Source organism: Solanum verrucosum, unplaced genomic scaffold (genome assembly GCF_900185275.1).
Source record: "Solanum verrucosum unplaced genomic scaffold, falcon-dt-bn FXZP01000062.1, whole genome shotgun sequence".
NCBI lineage: Eukaryota > Viridiplantae > Streptophyta > Magnoliopsida > Solanales > Solanaceae > Solanum > Solanum verrucosum.
This window is the reverse complement of record NW_026020477.1, coordinates 1,205,652-1,225,884: the sequence shown is the minus strand read 5'-3', so window position 1 is coordinate 1,225,884 and position 20,233 is coordinate 1,205,652. Positions and strand designations below refer to the sequence as shown.

The 20,233-nt window shown below is 36.4% G+C and overlaps 1 pseudogene; it reads left to right on the top strand.

Moving 5' to 3' along the window:
• Positions 1–885: 885 nt before the first annotated feature.
• LOC125809365 (histone H3-like centromeric protein CENH3) lies at positions 886–18,685 on the top strand (annotated as a pseudogene).
• Positions 18,686–20,233: the final 1,548 nt, after the last annotated feature.

The window sequence follows — 20,233 nt, the reverse complement described above, 5'->3', positions numbered from 1 at the left end:
TACTATACTTGGATATTTCTTCTAGGTTGGACTTTGGCCTATGCTATTTTGCTTCCTGTTTATTTATCAATCCGGATCTTAGAAGGGATTATTTCTCAATATTTGAGTCTATCTACTACAATCATCAAGGTATGTCCAAGTTACCGTTGAACTCCACTCCTTCCTTTCTTACAATTTTACTTGTCACTTTTAGCCTATCAAGAGTAAATTTTGTCAAAGTATTTAATATATGCATTGAATTATGAGGTAGTTTTGAGATTATTATTTAAGTTTCAAAAATCCCAGTCTTATAAAATAATTAGGAGAGATATTTTTTAATTAGTGTTAAGTTTTAAAATTTATGTATTTACACAAACCCCCACCTCACCCCTCCACAGAACACAAAATCTCACCGTGCAATTATGTAAACAAATAACTTCTATCTAAATTTGTTTAATGGGAAAACAACCTAAAATAATATATCTCATAAAAATAGAGCATTTCAATTCAAAATGAAACCCCTAAATATTTAATTTTGTATACTATAAAGTATATGGCCAAATTAACAAAAAATTTAAAACGTTAATTCTTTAAATACGTCTGAGTAGTAATTCTAGCTTAGCTTGAGAAAATAAATGGACTAAACTGAAAACAAAAGCAAACTATTGTACTTAAGTTTTAAATTTCAAATTATGGAAAAAAGCAAAGGTATATTATGTCAGTGTCAGCGAGCGTCAGTTACAGTTGCAGTGGCAGTGGCAGTTACCTACCGGCTACCTCTTCATTCTTCTTCAAAAGATCAAAAAGATGAAACAAAACGAGAACTCAATTTCTCTCTCAAATTATTGAAATCCTCCATTAACAAGTTCCTCAAATTTGTTCTTCTCTGCAACATCACCAGTAGCCATGGCGAGAACCAAACACCCCGTAAAACGAAGTCGCACCAAACTTTCTGGTTACTTCTCTAACTCTCTTTTTTAGTATACTTTAACGTAACTGTACACATATCGTAAATTTAGAGTTTTGAAAAGGTTAGTGAATTTGGAAATATAGGCAATAACATCAATTGTATATGGTTCAAGTTGAAGAAAAGAAGCGGTGCTTAATACCTTTTATGTACACTCAACGATGGCTTCTGTGTGTGTGTGAATGTTTACACTAGCGTATACACTTCATTTTAGTTTTCTGGATTTGATTTTATTTTTGTTGAGTTTTGTTGAATTTATGAATCTAAACTGCAAACATAATTGAGCTAAGAACAGAGAAAACTTTCTAGAGAGAATTGATGCTTTCAAATATTCTCAATGAGTGATACATGTATATATACAAATGTGTAACTAACTCTAATTGACTCTAACTAATTCTGACTAATCTGTAACTAACTAGTCTACTTGCATTACTAACATTGTAATGCATAATCATAACGACTAACAACATGACTTAACTACTTGAATTAAGGCACATTAACACTTTTACTTAATTCCTTTACACCCCCCCCCCCTCAAGCTAGGTGCTATGAAGATGTTCTTCATTCCGAGGGAATATATGTAGTAACCAAAAGACCATCTTGAACCTTCTCTCGAATAAAATGACAATCAATGTCAATATGTTTCGTTCTTTCATGAAAAACAAGATTGACTTCTATTTGAATAGCTGAAGTACTATCTAAATACAATGAGACTGGAAGAGATATGCTAGTACCCAATTCTTGGAATAATCCCACAAGCCATACAATCTCTGCTACTATCGAAGCCATAACTCTATACTCAGCCTCTGCTGAACTTCGAGATACTGTGAGCTGCTTCTTTGATTTCTATGAGATAGGAGACTGTCCATGTTGAATCATAAAACCAGTAATTGACTTCCTATCATTGACACAAAAGTCCCAGTCTACATCACAAAATACTGTTAAAATATCATTACCAACAGATGACATTAATATTCCTAAGCCTGGCTCAGACTTCAGGTATTTCACCAGCCTTAGGGCAACATTCATATGAGACACTTTTGGAGAGTGAATAAATTGGCTAAGACATTAGACAGTGAAAGAGATGTCTGGTCTGGTAAGATACAATAATCTCCCTACTAATCTCTGGTACTTAGTGGAATCAGGAAGCAGTAGATCATGATGGACATATGGAACATGTTCATCATATGTAGTGGTAGTGAGCTGCATGTTTAACTCCATTGGAGTTGATACAGGTTTTGCCCCTGCCAAACCCATGTCTGCAATAAGTTCCAGGGAATATTTCCTTTGGTGGATGAGGATACCAACTGCACTTCTGGAAAACTCCAAACCCAAAAACTACCTCAATTGAAACGACCCCAAAATGCCGAAAATGTGCTTCGGAAACACCTATAATTGTAATTTCCATATATCTCAAAATCCGTGCATGATTTCGGAAATTCGACTTCATATTCTTATTCAGGAGGTCAAATTGAGTAGGAAATGGGTCTAACCCAAATTTTAGAACAATCGTATCAAAATTCAAAAATCGCAAAAAATGCGATTTCCAGGGTCAACTTTAAAGGGGCATATCTCTTAGCACACAAGGAACTGGAAGGGCCACCACCTATTAAATTAAATCCCTTTGAGTTAGCTTTCCAACGCACCTAGTTTCACCTCATTCCGAGTTAGGATGAGTGAGTTATGACCATTTTCGTAAAACCTGTTTCGGCAGAATTGCAAATTCCAGTGAGCAAAGTTACTGTAGCGACTGGAGACGTTTTTCTTTTATAAAAAGAGGATATGTCCCATACTTAGTTATAAATTTTTCTAGCTCCAAAACACTCAAAAACACTCTCTAATCCCTCTCCAAAATTCCACCAAGATCTTCAACCAAATTCAAAGATCTCAAGCTCTAATTCCGGATTCAAGACTCAATCTCAAGCTTCAATTCTCCATTCCAATCTTCATCAAGGATTCTCCAAAGTTGAGGTATGTGGGTTGATTGTGGAAACCTTCCTTTCCACAAGTCCAACCATTTATCCTCTATTTTACTTCAAGTTTATGGGTCCTTATGATCATTTATGAACTCTTGAATTATGGAATTACTACTACACATTCTATTATGATCTATTTTTTTTGCATATTATCATGAAATGGAATTATTATGTGATGTTTATGGTTTTCATGCTCCCATGATCAAATTATGAAGGTTGATATATATATGTATGTTGTTGGTGGGCTGATTTATATGTATTTCGGAATTGGTTGGACTTAGTACTCTTGAAAGACATAATTTTATCTACATGAACAATAGCCCACCATGTGTTTGATAAAATGCCATTTATAGAATTCTTAGGAAATGGAAGGTCCAATGTACATCCTAGGAGTCGGATGATTATATAATTATTGAAATGATGATGAAAGGGATACATGTATATGATTTCTCTATATAGTGTTGTGAGTCGACCAAGCCTAGTACGGGCGTAGTAGGCCCGTATAACCGTATCGAGGGGTTGGTACCTTGGTTGCCTAGTACGGGGGGTAGTAGGCCCGTATAACCATATCGAGGGATTTGTACCTTGGTCCCTAGCTCGGGGGGTGGTAGGCCCGGGTAACCACATTGAGGGGTTTGTACCTCTTTCGCCTCTCCAAGGGGGTGGTAGGCCTTGGAAATACTATATTGATGGTCACTCGCCACACATGTACTACGTCCCACTAAATATGATTTTTATGTAAGCATCATTATATATATCATTTCATTAATGTGCTATCTATCGGGTATGATTATGCATTTTTCCTATGATGTCCATTTATTGTAGCATTGCATTGCATCCCGTATACTTAGTACATTCAAACGTACTAATGCATACTCTATGCCTACATGATGTCACCATGTAGGGACCGGAGCACCGCTTGACCATCCTCCTCCGCGTGGCTAATACGATTTTCTATCGAGGTTATTGGTGAGTCCTCCATTCCGGGGACGTTGCTTATGATCTTTTGCTATGTATAAGACTTTTCTTTTTTTTGTTATGTATTGACTATGAGGGTGAGCCCGGTAGTTTGTCTTGGCCCCCGCTAAGTACTCATGTTTAGAGGTGGTGTTGGACAAGTTGTGTATTATGCTTGAACTTGACTCATCTATGGTATTTATGTATCATTTGTTCTTCTTTTTCTTGCTCCCTTAGTCCCGATTTCCCCCTTGATTATGCTTATCGCTTATGGTCATTTTAATTGCTTCCGCGACCAAGGATGTGTAATGATACGCTATGAGGCTTGTTTGGGGTTCCTTCGGGTTCCCCATTCGCCGGTCACGTCTAGGCCCTAGGCTTGGGTCGTGACATCAATTCACCTAAATCTTTTATCTTAAAGGCATGTTGTAGGGCCTCCTTAGTCTCCTATATCATAGAAGTATCATTCCCTGTGAGTAGTAAATCATCAACATAGACAAGCACTATCACTAATTTGTCATATTTCCTCTTAGTGAATAAGGAATAATCTCTAGTTATTTGATGAAACCCTGAATCAGTCAAGGTAGTAGTGAGTTTAGTATTCCATTGCCTTGAAGCTTGCTTAAGTCCATAAAGTGACTTAAGTAGCCTGCATGCTTTGGTTCCTCTAGATTGAGTGTTAAAACCATCAGGCAAGGTCATATATGCTTCTTAAAATAGGTCCCCTTGTAAGAATGCATTATACACATCCATCTGATGTATAGGCCACTTGTTAGCAACTGCAATAGAAATGACAGATTTAATAGTAGCCATCTTCACTACAGGGGAGAATGTCTCCTGGTAATCAAAACCTTCTTTCTGATTGTAGCCCTTGGCTACCGACCTAGCCTTAAACCTTTCTATTGTGCCATCAACATTATATTTAAGCTTGTAGACCCACCTGCATCCTATAGCTTTCTTCCCATGTGGTAAATCTACCAACTCCCATGTTTTGTTGTCTTCCAAAGCTTGTATTTCACATTTCATAGCTTCTATCCATCTGGCATCCAGAGTAGCTTCTGTGTAACTAGTTGGTTCTGTCTCAATAGAGAACTTGGAAACAAAACTTTGGTATGTAGGAGAGAGATTTGTGTAATCTATATGAGAGGCAATAGAATAAAGAGAGTGTGTAGATCCAACAACAGTTACATAATTCTTGTGCCATATATGAGGTTTAAGACCTCTAGTAGATGTCCTTGTGGAAACAACAGTGGGAAGGACTTGGGAAGAATCCACTGAAGTATCTTCTGAAGAATCCTGAACATATATAGTACTAGGAGAAGCAACACTGATAATCGGAGGCACAAAAGCTGTAGAAACCTTAGTAGAAACTGAAACTAGATCATCATATGCAAAAATGTTTGTAGTGGACAACTGATTCTCATAAATGGTTCCTTGAAAAGGAAAAAACAGCCTCCATATACACTACATCCCTGCTAATAAAGAACTGCTTGTTGGCTAAATCATACAATCTATAACCCTTCTGAGTAGTGCCATACCCCACAAAAACAACTTTTATAGCTCTAGGACTGAACTTATCATGTTTGGGTAGAATGGTGGCAAAACACAAACACCCAATGACTTTCATATGAGTAAAAGAGGGAGGTCGGCCATGAAGTTTTTCAAATGGAGACATACCAGCTAGTACAGAGGAAGGTATTCTATTGATAACATAAACAACAACCTCAACACATAACCCCCAAAATTTGTTAGGAAAACTGGCTTGGAACTTGATTGCTCTAGCAGTCTCAAGGATGTGTCTATGTCTTCTTTCCACAACACCATTCTGTTGTGGTGTGTATGGACAAGAACTTTCATGCATGGATGACACCATGAAGGTTAAAAAATTCATCGCATTGATGGTTAAAAAACTCAGTGCCATTGTTAGATCTCACTCTTTTAATTTTTGTGTCAAACTGTCAACAAAAAACTGTTTAAGTATGGTAATCACATCAGATTTCAACCTTATTAAAAAATTCCATGTCCATTTTGAAAAATCATCCACAATTGTCAAAAAATACCTCATCCCATCAAAAGTTTCAGTTTTATAAGGACCCCAAACATCCATGTGTAGTAATTGAAAAATACATGTAGCTTTACTAGTGCTGTGTGGTAATGGCAGTCTGGTCTGTCTAGCAAGAGGATATACTTCACAACCTAACAAAGTGAACTTATTTCCAAGACTATGAAAGAAAGGAATCTGCCTAAGCACACTCATAGGAACATGGCATAACCTTTTGTGCCAGACATCAACATTAACTTGTGTAACTGCCATACAACTTTAAGGTGCTCTGCCTTCAGTCCCCATATGTGAACATATGGTGTATAGACCATTCTCCTCCTTACCAATCACCTTGACCTTCCCAGACAAGAAATCCTGAAAAACACAATATTGTGGGAAAAAGGGAACATAACAGTTCAAATCTTTTGTCACTTGGGAAACTGACATAAGATTGAACTGAAAACTTGGCACACACAAAACTTTTCTAAGTATATCACCTCATCCAATGTGGCAGTCCCCAACATGAGACACCTTAGCAGAGTCACCAGTAGGAAGTTGGACATGTCCTACATTGTCTAATGGACCTTTATTGTGTAAAACATGAGAATCACCAATCATATGATATGAAGCTTCAGTATCCATAATCCATTTCATGGAACTACCTTGAGACAATGAAAAATTACCTGCCATGTTTGCAGTACCATGAGATTCAATAATGGATGTTTGATCCAGCATCTTGAGCATCTGTTGATGTCGTCCTGGTGTGAGCATGGGTTGCAACATAGGTTGAGGCATGGGATGTAGATACTGATGATGATGAAATAGCTAGGGAGGCATGTAAGACTAAGAGGGATAGTGTTGTTGAGTAAGAGTAGAACTACTTGCATCATATGTTGAATTTCGTGCATCATAAGTTGAATTTCCAGCCATCATAGTGTCTCTTTTACCTTTATAACGGGGAGGATAACCAATCAATTTATAGCAATTTGCTTTAAGATGCTCAGCCTTATGGCAAAAATCACACTTCAACAGCTTAAGACAATCAATCTTTAGGTGACATTTCATGTGGAAAAAATCACATGAAGCATTAGGATTATAGGCTTTATTTGGCTTCTGAGTAGAACTGGCAGTGAACATACCAGTAGGATTCAAAAGATTCATACTCTCATGCATCATCATCCTGCTTGAATTAACAACCATTTTTTGACTCTCATCTTGGTTGATCATAGCATAAGCTTGATTAACAGTGGGAATTTGAGGCATTAACAATATTTGACTTCTAGCTTGACAATAAGAATCATTTAGCCCTATGAGGAATTGTAACATTCTCTAAAACTGCAAGTGCTTAAAAAACTTCTTGGATTTAGAACAGGTACAAGAAGATGGAGGCATTATACAGTCATATTCATCCCAGAGGTCCTTAAGTCTGGAATAATACACAGAGACAGAGGAAACACCCTGAACAAGCGTGAATACCTCCTTATGTAACTGGAAAATTCGAGAACTATTAACCTTGTTGAATCTCTCTTTCAAATCTTCCCAAATCAAGTGAGCATTTGAATAGAAAAGAACACTAATGTGTAGATCCTTACTTACATTGCATAATATCCACGATACTATAATGGCATTACATCGATCCCGCAGTCGACTCAAATCACCAGGAAATTGCTCACGTTTTACTGTGCTATCAATAAAACCAATTTTGTTCTTACCAAGCATGGACAATTGCATGGCCTTACTCCACAAAGTATAATTTTCAGTTTCGGTGAGCATAATTCCAACATTAAGCGATCCCGGTGAATCTGATGGATACAAAAACAAAGGATGATGATAATCTATAGTTGGAATCACTGCAAAAGATCCCAATTGAGTCCCTGCCTCGTTCCCAATAATTGTCATAGAAAATTATGCTGAAAATACAAGAAAAAATAGAAAAATCTGCTCAAAACTGAGCTAAAAACTTAGAAACTGTAGAATTGACGAAGAAGATCTCTCGATTTAAGCCTAAATTGCTCTAATACCATGTTAAATTAGGTATTAGGCCTACCTCACACCCCAAAAGCTAGCTCAAAGGGAGGAGGATTGCCCAAGCCTTATAAGGAGTTCACCTATCTCATTAACCACCGATGTGAGACTTTTGTCATTCTTTAACACCCACCTGACACCCAATGCTTAGCATCTGGTGTGTGGGCAACTTTGATTTTGGGGGCCCCAACATCAGGTGAGACGGGCCCTGCTCTGATACCATGTTGAATTTATGAATCTAAACTGTGAACATTGTAATTGAGTTAAGAACAGAGAGAACTTTCTAGAGAGAATTGATGCTTTCATATATTCTCAATGAGTGATACATGTATATATACAGCTGTGTAACTAACTCTAATTGACTCTAACTATTTCTGACTAATCTGTAACTAACTAGTCTACTTGCATTACTAACATTGTAATGCATAATTGATATACCGTGAGTTTACGGTATTTCTAATACATTTCACTTACAAGTTGTGTGTGTCTAGGGCCTTTTTGTATTGATTTTTATGTTTTTTATCATATTTTGCATGAAAAATGTTCAGGCGCGGAAGTAAAGAGACAACTGAAAGAAATGCAGAAAAAGTGCATTCACGAAAGTGATCTACGGACCGTAGGTCCATTGACGGTTCGTAGGTGATGGCCGTAGATCAGCAGGCAAGGCATGGAAGGCAAATCTGACCAAGGGTGGAACCACGGTGGCCATTGACGGTCCGTAGATTGATCTACAGACTGTACTATTGATCCGTAGATTGATACTACGAGGGTTCCAGTACCTGATTTTTGAAGATTTGAAGTGTGGAGCTACGGAGGGGGATTGACGGACCGTAGATCGATCTACGGTTCGTACTACAGTTCCGTCGTTTGCTTCAGAGAAGCTGAAATATTTTCTAAATCCTGGCTGGCGGAAGAGACTCACGGACCGTAGATCCATTGACGGTCCGTGAGTCAGTCTCGTGGAATGAAGACGTGTGCCTGAACAAACTTTCCTTAATTTGTTTTCTTTTTAACTTAGGACTTGTTTTCTATAAATAGGGTATGTAAACCTCGTTTTTGGGGTTAGACATTATTATTCTAGTTTTACTTTGTGACTGGGGAGATTAATTTGCAAACCTAGCAATTATTGATTTCCTAAGTTCGTTTTGAAGATTTTGGTTTTGCAATTCAAGTTGAATTTCTGGGTTTATTATTCTCCTTACATAAGTTCATGATTTCTTCGTCTAAAACTATGAATTGTGTTCTTGCTAATATGGGTAACTAAATCCACAACTAGGGTTGTGGGAACCATGAGCGATTAACAAAGTATGAATAGTAAATAAGCAATTGTTGACTAGTATTTTGCATGCATTAATAATTCTTTCGTTTAGAAGTCTTTTTAACGATGGCCAACGTTGAACTCGCCTTGTTACTACTTGCCGGACCAAGGAGGTAATTAACAAGAAAAGAATTATCAACATAGATTTAGTGTGATACTATCTAATAGTCTAGTGTCGATTGGTGCGGAGTAATAATTAAGCCAAACATCGATTATGATGGCTAATATGAGGTATATGTAAGGGTTAATAAATTATACACACGTAACTGGACCAATGTGCGGGGTGAAATTCTCTAGATGCCGAACCAAGGATTTAGAGATACATAACTTACCACTTTGCATATGATATACTAGGAAAGGATTGTTATTACTAGGATTACTGCATTATGAGCTTGTGGGAAACACGTATACCCTAGTTAATTCTCTCATCTTGATAACAACAAAGATTGACTATTGTGTATTGATCACTTATTGAATTTTTACAATTTGTTTCACAAATTCCCCCCCCCCCCCCCCCATTTAATTACTTGTTTCTGGAAGTAATTTGACTAATTGAATATAATTATTGGTTAAAGTAAGGTCTAAACCATTTTCCTCGTGGGATCGACCCCAACCTACAAATTGGGTTCTTTACTTGATAACGATCGCTTATGCTTCTTTAGAGAGGTGTAATTTGAGCGTATCAATAATCATAACGACTAACAACATGACTTAACTACTTGAATTAAGGCACATTAACACTTTTACTTAATTCCTTTACAAGTTTGTTTTTTGAATCCTAATTTGGTGATGTTGTACCTGACTTGCAGTTGAAGCTGGACCTTCAGCGACTCCATCGGTATGACAATAACTGTGATTTTTGTGTTCTCGTGATAATTCAAAGTTCGTGAGGTTAATATTTTGCTTTTTGTTTGGGATAAATCAGACGCCTACAAGAAAAACTACAAGGACTGCACCGACAAGTAAGTGTATATAGAAGTAAATTAATGTGCATTTCTGTATTTTCATGCTTTGGACATGTAGTTATGTTGCTCGACTTTTGTTTCAATCAATTTTTTGGTGTCAATTTGAAGCTAGCTGGGTTAACTATATGAATCCTTCTAAATACATTCGTTTGTTTCCAGCCCAATCCTATATTTCTAATGATGGGAAAATATTTGTGTTTCAGCTTCAGTGCAGAAGTCAAAATAGGAGAAGCGTTACAGGCCAGAGACAATGGCGCTTTGAGAAATCAGGCACTTTCAGAAGACGTGGAATCTTGTTATTCCAGCTGCTCCTTTCATCAGACATGTAATTTTCATCATATGAACTTATAGCATATCAAACTCATTTTTCTAATGCATTTCTTTTTTGGTTACATTCATCATGGTTCTATTGATGTTGTGCTTGCTTACAGGGATAAAGTTAGACTGCTAGATATAATTTGAGCTTAGCAGCCATATGATTAGATGAAATAGGAGAAAGTCTAAACCAATTATAGCTTGATTGAGTGCTTCATTACCATGTATCTGGCTGAAATGGAAGAATCAACTTGAAGTCGAATCTGAATAGTTGCAGGTGTCTAATTTAATGTAGATTACGGAAAAAGTGAGAGGGCTATAGTGTTATGCCTTAGTTGAGTGGAGAATACGTGAATCACTGCTGCACTAGCGGATAAAGCTAATGTTAGGGCTTTCCACTAGTTGATGAGTATTAGTAAGACTAAATTGAAAAGAAAAAAAATGCTGAAAGGATAGTAAAAAATAAAAATATGATCCAATTAACAGTAATCGAAAGGATAATATCAACTAGGAGGCTGAACCTCGAAGAAGAAGATAGCTATATCAAGGCAATTTCGAGATAGAAGCTAAGAAGAACAGAGTAAAAGAGAGAGGAGAAGAATTATCATATATCATTTCATGCCTTAAAATTGTATTACATCTGTATTTATAGAGTTGAATTGAAAGCTAAAGCTACAATCTACTGAAATAACTGCTTCTAACAACTCTAACAAACAATGAACAGTGATAACTGTTTTTGTCACTAATGAACAGTAGTAACTACTTTTTAATATTCCTAATCATCTACACATTGTCACAATGAAATGTCTTCCTAATAGGTAATGAGACCACTTAGTAACTGCAAATATGATGGCTAATAGCTCTCTATCATACACACACATAGCCTGATGTCTAGGTGCCAATGACTTACTGATATAGGCAATTGGATGCCCTTGCTGCATCAAGACAGCACCAATTCCTGAACCACTTGCATCAGTCTCAATTATGAATGGTTTATCATGGTCTGGTAATGTTAAGATAGGTGCAGTCACTAGTGCATTTTTGAGAACATGAAAAGCTGTAGTAGCATCCTCATTCCACACAAACTTATCCTTCTTTAATAATTCAGTGAGAGGTTTAGCAATGGATCCAAAATTCAGAATGAACCTCTTATAATATCCTGTTAAACCAAGAAACCCTCTCAGTTTTTTTATATTTGTAGGGACAAACCAAGCCTGTACTGCAGAAATCTTCTTAGGATCAGTGGCAACCCCTTTAGCACTGATGAAATGACCTAGGTACTCTACCTCAGGTACCCCAAAAGCACACTTAGAACCTTTGGCAAACAACTGATGTTGCTTCATCAATTCAAACACACCTTGTAAATGGTTCACATGGGCTGACATATCCTTGTTGTACACCAATATATCATCAAAAAATACCAGTACTGATCTCCTGAGGAGTGGTTTAAGTACAACATTCATAAGACTCTGAAATGAAGAAGGTGCATTTGTAAGACCAAATGGCATAACCAGAAATTCATAATGTCCTTTATGAGTTTTAAAAGCTGTTTTATAGATATCTGTTTCCTTCATCCTTAATTGGTGGTAACCAGCTCTAAGATCAATCTTAGAGAACACTTCAGCTCCTCCTAGTTCATCTAACAAATCCTCAATGATAGGAATATGAAACTTATCCTTTACTGTCAGTTTGTTGAGATCTCTATAGTCTACACAAAGCCTCCAACTCCCATCTTTCTTCCCAACAAGGACTACATGTGAGGCATAGGGACTAGAACTAGGTTGTATCACACCTTGATCTAACATTTCCTGTACTAGCTTCTCAATAATATCTTTCTTCATTCCAGGATATCTATAAGGCCTTTTGTTAATAGGAGTAGCTGAGTCAATGAGTCGTATTTTGTGATCAAAGATGCCTCTATGAGGGGTCAATGAACTGGGCATATCAAAGAGGCACTTGTATTGTTCCATTAAAACAGTTAATGTAGGATGAATATCAGTACCTTGAGTTACTTGTATACTGTTACATTGCATATCAGAGGTTGCATCTGTCACCAAGGTTAGCATAAAGACCTGAACTAAATCAGCACTTTTTTTATTCAAGGATTGGGCCTTGGTGGTCTTGATCTGGCTACTGGCTCCCCTTAAAACATGTTTCCTCCCCAGATGCACAAACTCAATAGTTCTATTTCTAAAATCAAACAAAATCCTACCCAAAGTGTTTAACCACTGCACAGCCAACACTATGTCAACATTCCCTAATGGCAGTAGTAGGAAATCAGAAGAAAAAGTTGTACCCTGCAGTAACCACTTCAGATTTTTACACACTGCAGTAGTTTGAACCTTCCTACCATTAGCCACACTAACTGATTGCTCATGTATAGGAAAAGCTTTACAACCTAACTTCCTTGCCATTGACTCATCAATGAAATTATGAGTACTACCTGTATCAATAAGCACATGTAAGGGTTGGTTTTCATGGTATCCAGTTACTCTAATTGTTGATACCCTGTACTTCCAGTAAATGCTTGTAAGGAAATTGACATGCACTCATCCACTTCTAACACTTCTTCCTCCATGATTACCTCCCCATCCTCCAGAACTTCAACCAAATATAACTGTTTCTTGGATTTACAAACATGCCCAGGCATATACTTCTCGTTACACAAGAAGCACAGGCTTTTAGCCCTTTTCTCATCCATCTCAGTAGCAGTCAATAATCTTCTACCAGTATTACCATTATTGAACCTGTTAGCATTAGGTTCATAAGGTTTCTTGACAGCTCTGATAGAGAAAGTAGGTTTTTGTACACCTTGAAACCTAGATGGAGTAGGGAGAAGACCATTCTGATTCCTGTATTTCTAATTCCCCAAGACTTAGCCTGAGCATCAAAAACCTCTTCTTGCAACTTAGCTAACTTGTAGGCTTGCATTAAGGTTTTGGGTGCTTGCATTCTAACAGCCTTGTTGAGCTCAGTTTTTAATCCTCCCAGAAAACAACTGATAGCATTTTCGTTTGACAAATTAACCCCATTCAATAACCTATCAAACTCAGCCTGATATGTTCTAACATCCTCAGTTTGTTGTAGATTTTTAAGTGCTTCCATGGAATCTTCAAATTCTTCCCCAAATCTTTCATTAACAACCAACACATACTCAGACCAAGAAGGGTTTATAACTAAGTTCCTAGACTTCAAGTATGATCTATGCCAAACAATAGCTTCACCATCCAAATGGATAGAAGCTACTCTCACCTTCTGATCATATGGAACTTCATCCATGGCAAAAAACTGATCCACCTTATATAACCATGCCCTCAAATCCGACCCCAAAAATCTAGGAAAATCAAGTTTAGAACATCGGGTAAGAAATTTACCATTAGAATTTTGGAAATTCCCAGCTGCATTGCAAAACCCCTGTTCTCTGTCTCCACCCACTGATGATTCAACTCTATTCTGATCCATCTCCTTGTCCTTCTGTTTCGCATTTCCTAGGGCTTGCTTGATCTCCATTAATTCCTTATCTGTCTGTACATTTCTATCATTGATATTCACTATACCTTCCATCAACTTCTGCAATTGTTCCTGTATCTGAAACAATTTGCCCTCCATTTCCTCTGAAGATTTATCTTGATTTTTTTCTCAAGCAACCATGATTTCTTAGCCGAGGACCAACTGCTCTGATACCAATTGATTCAATTAACAGTAATCGAAAGGATAATATCAACTAGGAGGCTGAACCTCGAAGAAAAAGATAGCTATATCAGGGCAATTCTGAGATAAAAGCTAAGAAGAATAGAGTAAAAGAGAGAGGAGAAGAATTATTATATATCATTTCATGCCTTAACAGTTGTATTACATTTGTATTTATAGAGTTGAATTGAAAGCTAAAGCTACAATCTACTGAAATAACTGCTTCTAACAACTCTAACAAACAATGAACAGTGATAACTATTTTGTCACTAATGAACAGTAGTAACTACTTTTTAATATTCCTAATCATCTACTAATTGTATCAAAATACTATGGAATGGAGAGAATAGCCCCCTTTTCTTGAATAAAAACCCTTTAAAAGAGGTATCTTTGGCAAGCTTCAATTGATGTATTACTCCATAACTCAGTTTCTCATTTTCCTTTGGACTACGTCAAGATGAACATTCACCTATTTTCTAACTGATTTACTTTCTCAATGGAGAACACACTGATGTTAACAAATAGAAGAAGAAAAATTCATTCTCTTCTTGAGTTTATCTTTATACTCTAGTATTTTCTTTGTTTGGGCTTGGCTGAGTTCAATTTGCAGGTTAGTTTGACCAGTTTTTGGGATTATGCACTATTGTTCAAAGAAAGGTTTCCGTTTCGTTTTGATTTCACTATGGGATTGGAGTGGGAAGACCATTTATGATCTGCCGAACTTACAAAAGTGGAAACTAGTTAACTCTTTTCAATTAGAGAGGATCTTCTTCTGTAGGAGGTTTGGTAATTTCAGATTTTAAGAAGGTGTTCTACGCAGATCTGCTAGTCAAAAATAGTTTCTATCCTCCTGCTGTATATTTCAGGAAGTCCCTGGGACTCAGTTTGTGGTTCTGGCAGAAAGTGTGGACTAAGAGTGTACTTCAAAATCTGCATTCTGACTATTCTTTTAAATGTAAATGTGTTGTAGAACTGCTATATAGATACCCTTGATGATAATATGGTTTAGTTTAGACCAAATAGATTATGGATTTATCCTTGCCTTTATTAAGTTTCACCAAACCTAATTGTTTTATGCCTCTTTTCTGACTGGGGCAGCTTAGAGAAGTCAGTCACTTTTTTTGCACCTGAGGTAACTCGTTGGCAAGCTGAGGCGTTAATTGCTATTCAAGAGGTACGTCAATTTCTCACCATAAAAAGTGGATCTGTTAGCTGCTATTTGGATCATGTGCATTAATTTAAGTTATTTATAGGAATCATGTGTTCCTAGAGAGGACGGGGAAAGCGATTCATATGAATATATTTGCTCTCATATATCATCTAGTAGTTTTATATGTCAATAATCTATTTAGCTGGAAATAGTCTCTGCTCCATAGACATATTAAAATCATTTTAATGTATCTTAGAGTAATTCTACTATCAATTTCAAAATGTGCTTAATAATCTCCTATAAAAGGTTTCTCCAAGTTATAGAAAGTTACAGCATGAACTCCATAATAATATAAAGCACGTTCCAATTCTGTGGTCAGGGTAGTTACTGTGTATGAAAAGAGCCAACATATTATTAAAGTGATATTCCTCTTTTCAGTACCACTTCTAGCATACATTAGGTAAGAAAGGCTATTTGCTCGGACTCTTCAAAACTGATGCCACATCCATGTCAAATTCTTCAAAAATGCACTAGTTTTGGAGAATCCGACACACACACGTCGACATTTTTGAATAGTCCGACCAACATAGAAGAAAGACAATTGATATTATCTCCTAACAGGCAATCCAAGATGGGTGGTAGCTAAGGGAGTTTGAGTTTCTGGAAGGTTTATCACATTTAGAGATGTCTATCACAAACTCTTGCTCCATGAAGGTTTTCTACTTTGATTATGGTTATGCATTTTCCTTCTATGAGTCCTGCTCAACTGAATTGCTTTGATATCTTCAAATTGCAAAAATACTATTTAGGTTTTATTAATCAGGCAAGTTCAAAGTAAAAACTACTTATCTTTGATCTTTGCTTAGATAAGCTTATGTCCTGAAGCTGAATGGACAGTCCAGTGTCCACAAATAAAGTTGCTACTCGGCTTACCCCTAAATCAGGGCGTCGACTCCTTTTGGATATTGTTCCAATCGAGAGGACATATATTATTACTAAGTATCACTAATTCCTATTGGTTTTTGTTTTGTTGTCACAAATACGATGCTTATACTTGCATCAGCATACGCCTGATCTTGTAGCAACAAGTTATTCACCTTTTCCTCTGAAGCTAAGCCAATTCTGATACATAGTCTCTAGCATGGCATACCTTATTTTTTAACTTCCCCAGCAAAGAACAAGGCATTGAAAAGAAAAGGGATTTCTTAGTGGGTATACCCTGTGGCCTCCTCTAATATGCCCATTATTCTTTGTGCTATAAACCAAAAGCTCTGTGTGTTCTAAACCTTTTTGAGTACATATATATATTATTGTATTTGCTATGTGCATGAAAAGATGTAGTTTTTTCTAGTTTGTCAGTGACAAGTTGATGTCCAGTAAACATGTGGCATAAAAGGAATTGGCTTGTTGTGAATTGTGATCATTGATCAGAAACAGATAGAATCCCGTTAAGTTGGCAGGGCTCTGTGGATAACTAGTGAGAAAAGAAGACAGAGCTAAGCATCAGCTTTAGCATGTCTCTCTGCAAGCATGCATTTCTGCTTCCCTATGAGATTTTGTTTGTATCTGGAAGAGCATCAATGATCTTGTGAAATAATATACCTTGTGTCCTCTACAGGAACCTAGGAAATGTTTCTGAAATCCTTTGTTCTGTTAGTAGCTGTGCTCGAATAACAGACATATAGTCATAGGGGAACAGTCAGCAGTAGAAACTTGAAATGTCTACTTAGTGTCAAAAAATTTATATTTAGTGTTGATATATGAACTATTATTCATCTTCTTTCTGCGCCATCTGGTGTAGTTTGGAGTGAAAGAACTTTATTCCATTCTTCATACAGATTCCTCAAGAGTCAAGACAGTGTTGCAATCATGTCAAACTCTGCTTATTCTGTCAGGCAATTTGTCTTTACCTGCATATATAGTATATTAATAGTCCTATGATCCTTGTACATCATGCTTTTCTTAGGATGTTTTCATCATTAATTATCTTTAAAATAGCAAAATGTAGATGTATGTATAAAGTAAGAAAGTTTGAGTGCATAGTCTAGTTCAGTCAACATTATTATTTTCTGCCTAATTTTGTAAAATAAGAAAGTTTGAGTGCATAGTCTAGTTCAGTCAACATTATTATTTTCAGCCTAATTTTGTAAAATATGTCATATTGAACTCTATTCTTAATCAATATCAGCAAGAGTGATATAGTTATTTTGCAGGCAGCTGAAGATTTTTTAGTTTGTTTGTTTGAAGATGCAATGCTATGTGCTATTCATGCAAAGCGTGTTACACTTAGTAAGTTTCCTCTTCAATTCTTCCTTTTTTTGGTTTTCTTATATGATATTGTTCCTTCTCCTCACTTGACCTTTCTCGACATCCCTCTACTCATTCCCTTGTTGCTCTGGGGAATGGGCTGGCAACCTTGTTCATCAAATTACTTGTCTTTCACAAATTACGTTATTCTATTGTACATTTCATATACCTATTAGCTTTCTCAATTGTGTTATGCTCGTCCCCCCTTAGGGAAGAGGAGGAAAATGCTCTACAAATGCTTTTAGTCGCAAAGTTACAGCATACAAATGATGCCATAGACGCACATATTTTCGGGGTCCTAAATCAAATTTCTCGTCTTTCACAAATTGTGTTATTCTGTTGTAGATTTCATGTACCTATTAGCTTTCTCAATTGTGTTATGCTCGTCCTCCCCCAGAGAAAAAGGAGGAAAATACTCTACAAATGTTTTGAGTCTCAAAGTTACGGCACACAAATGATGCCATAGATGCACATATTTTCGGGGTCCTAATTTTAGTTACTCCATATATACATTTGCTAAAGATGCAAAAGTGAAATGAGGCAATCTTTTCTATTGCCTCTTCCAAGTTAACCTCTTTCATATGAATTCTTCAATCACATCAAGGAGGAGTGGAGTACCTAGGGGCTAGGTACAGCCTGTTTCAATATGGGAGATTTTAGGTGTTTAGTGCAGAGCGAAAAGTTAGCCCAATGATCTTTTAAGATAATACTGGGAAACGGAGGAGAGCAGTTGCCTTAGGGTCTCAACTACTTTTATGGATAATGAGCACCTGCTGGGCATCTCTAGGTCTTTAGAACAGCCTACTTGTTTGCTTGGCATGCTTTGTTTTATGATGCGTAAAATTTATATTATTTCATTAATCTTGATGCACAGTGAAAAAAGATTTTGACCTGGCTCGACGACTTGGAGGAGAAGGACAACCTTGGTGAAGCATTACCATCTTATCCCAAGTAGATAATCGTATAGCTTCAAGTTCAAATAATCAGCCTCTGATGGGCCAAGTAGATAATCGACGATTTGTAGATTGTTCTTATTTGACCATTACCTCTTTTTGTAATTGAATGGGCTAATTATCTTCAAGTTCTCAATACTGTAGTAGCAATTCTTACGGCCATAGTTTGACTTAATTGGTCGATGTGATTTTGGACGAGCTACGCTACATATATGTCATGCAGAAAGTAGTCTGTATTTTATGGTTTAGGCTGCACATACATATCCTTTAGTAGGTTTTTGAGGAAAGCAGTTTCTCTTTTTCCTCCTTATGCTTTCTTTTGCATTTTGTTTTGGGGATTCAAGCTACTGATCATTTTCTTGTCTATGTACTTCTACTTTTAGATTTATATCTTATGCCTTTTTGGTTTGTTTACTTGTATGTTTATGTGTGCAGTATATATGTAACCATATTATCTTAGCTTTAGATGACAATATTATTACTCCAGTATGTATCCAGAATATTAGTTAATGGTGCAAAAATATCAACTGTATCCAACTATGCATTACAATATATTGCGACGGTAATTAAGTGCAAAATAAGCTTTCTCTTGGTATATATACTTCCTCCAATCTATTTTATTTTATATGTTAGTTTTTTCATGTTCTTTAAGAAAATATAATAAATAGAGTAATTTGACTAAATTATTCATTTTTATTTTTTGATCTTAATTTGTACTACTTTTTTTTCATTATAGTAATATCTCTTCTTGAGTCAAAATAAATAATTAACTATATCTTAATTTCAAATACTCTTAGCGTTTTCCCTTCTCATCCCTTCTGTTTTTCTTACATATTAGACTTAATTAAGCAAAGAGGTCAACAAATTGTATAGTATCAAAAATAGAAAGTCTGGTAGCTGGAGTATGCAGTTCGTTTTTGCACAACTTCAAACAATTGGATATCTCTAGAGTTCATTTGGAAAGAGAACTTTCTTTTTCTTAGCTATTTACACAGTAATGTTGCAATCGGCAATTCAGTGTTAACTGTCTTTCTATGCTTCTAATCTCTCTATTGAATTTTCAAACTATGAAGATATATAATGATGATGATGGTTTTATAATCTTTACTGTTGGAGAGAAGTATGCTATTTTATTAATATGTATATGAATTTATACAAGAGAGCAAACAATAAATAAGGAAAGAATCAACTAATACATGATTGTGAACTTCTCATAATCATAATAGAAACTAAATCACTATTGAGATACTAAGATATTGAAGATCAATCAAGAGATATCACTAATATACCCCCGCAAGATGGTAGATCAGTCTCACATACCGATCTTGGACCTTAGTGCTTCGAATGGAGCTTTTGGAAGCGGCTTGGTGAGAAGAAGATCATCTAGCTGATCTCGGGAAGAACCATGAGGAACACGCAGCAAGCCTTGTTGGACGAGATGTCAAACAAAATAATCGTGTTATCACTAGATAACTAGTGGTTCCTTGATAAAAATAGACAACCCCTGAAGTAGATTACAGATCCAACAGATTTCAGCTGACGCTGAAGCTAGAACACGATTTTCAGCTTCTATGGATGAGCGAGCAACAA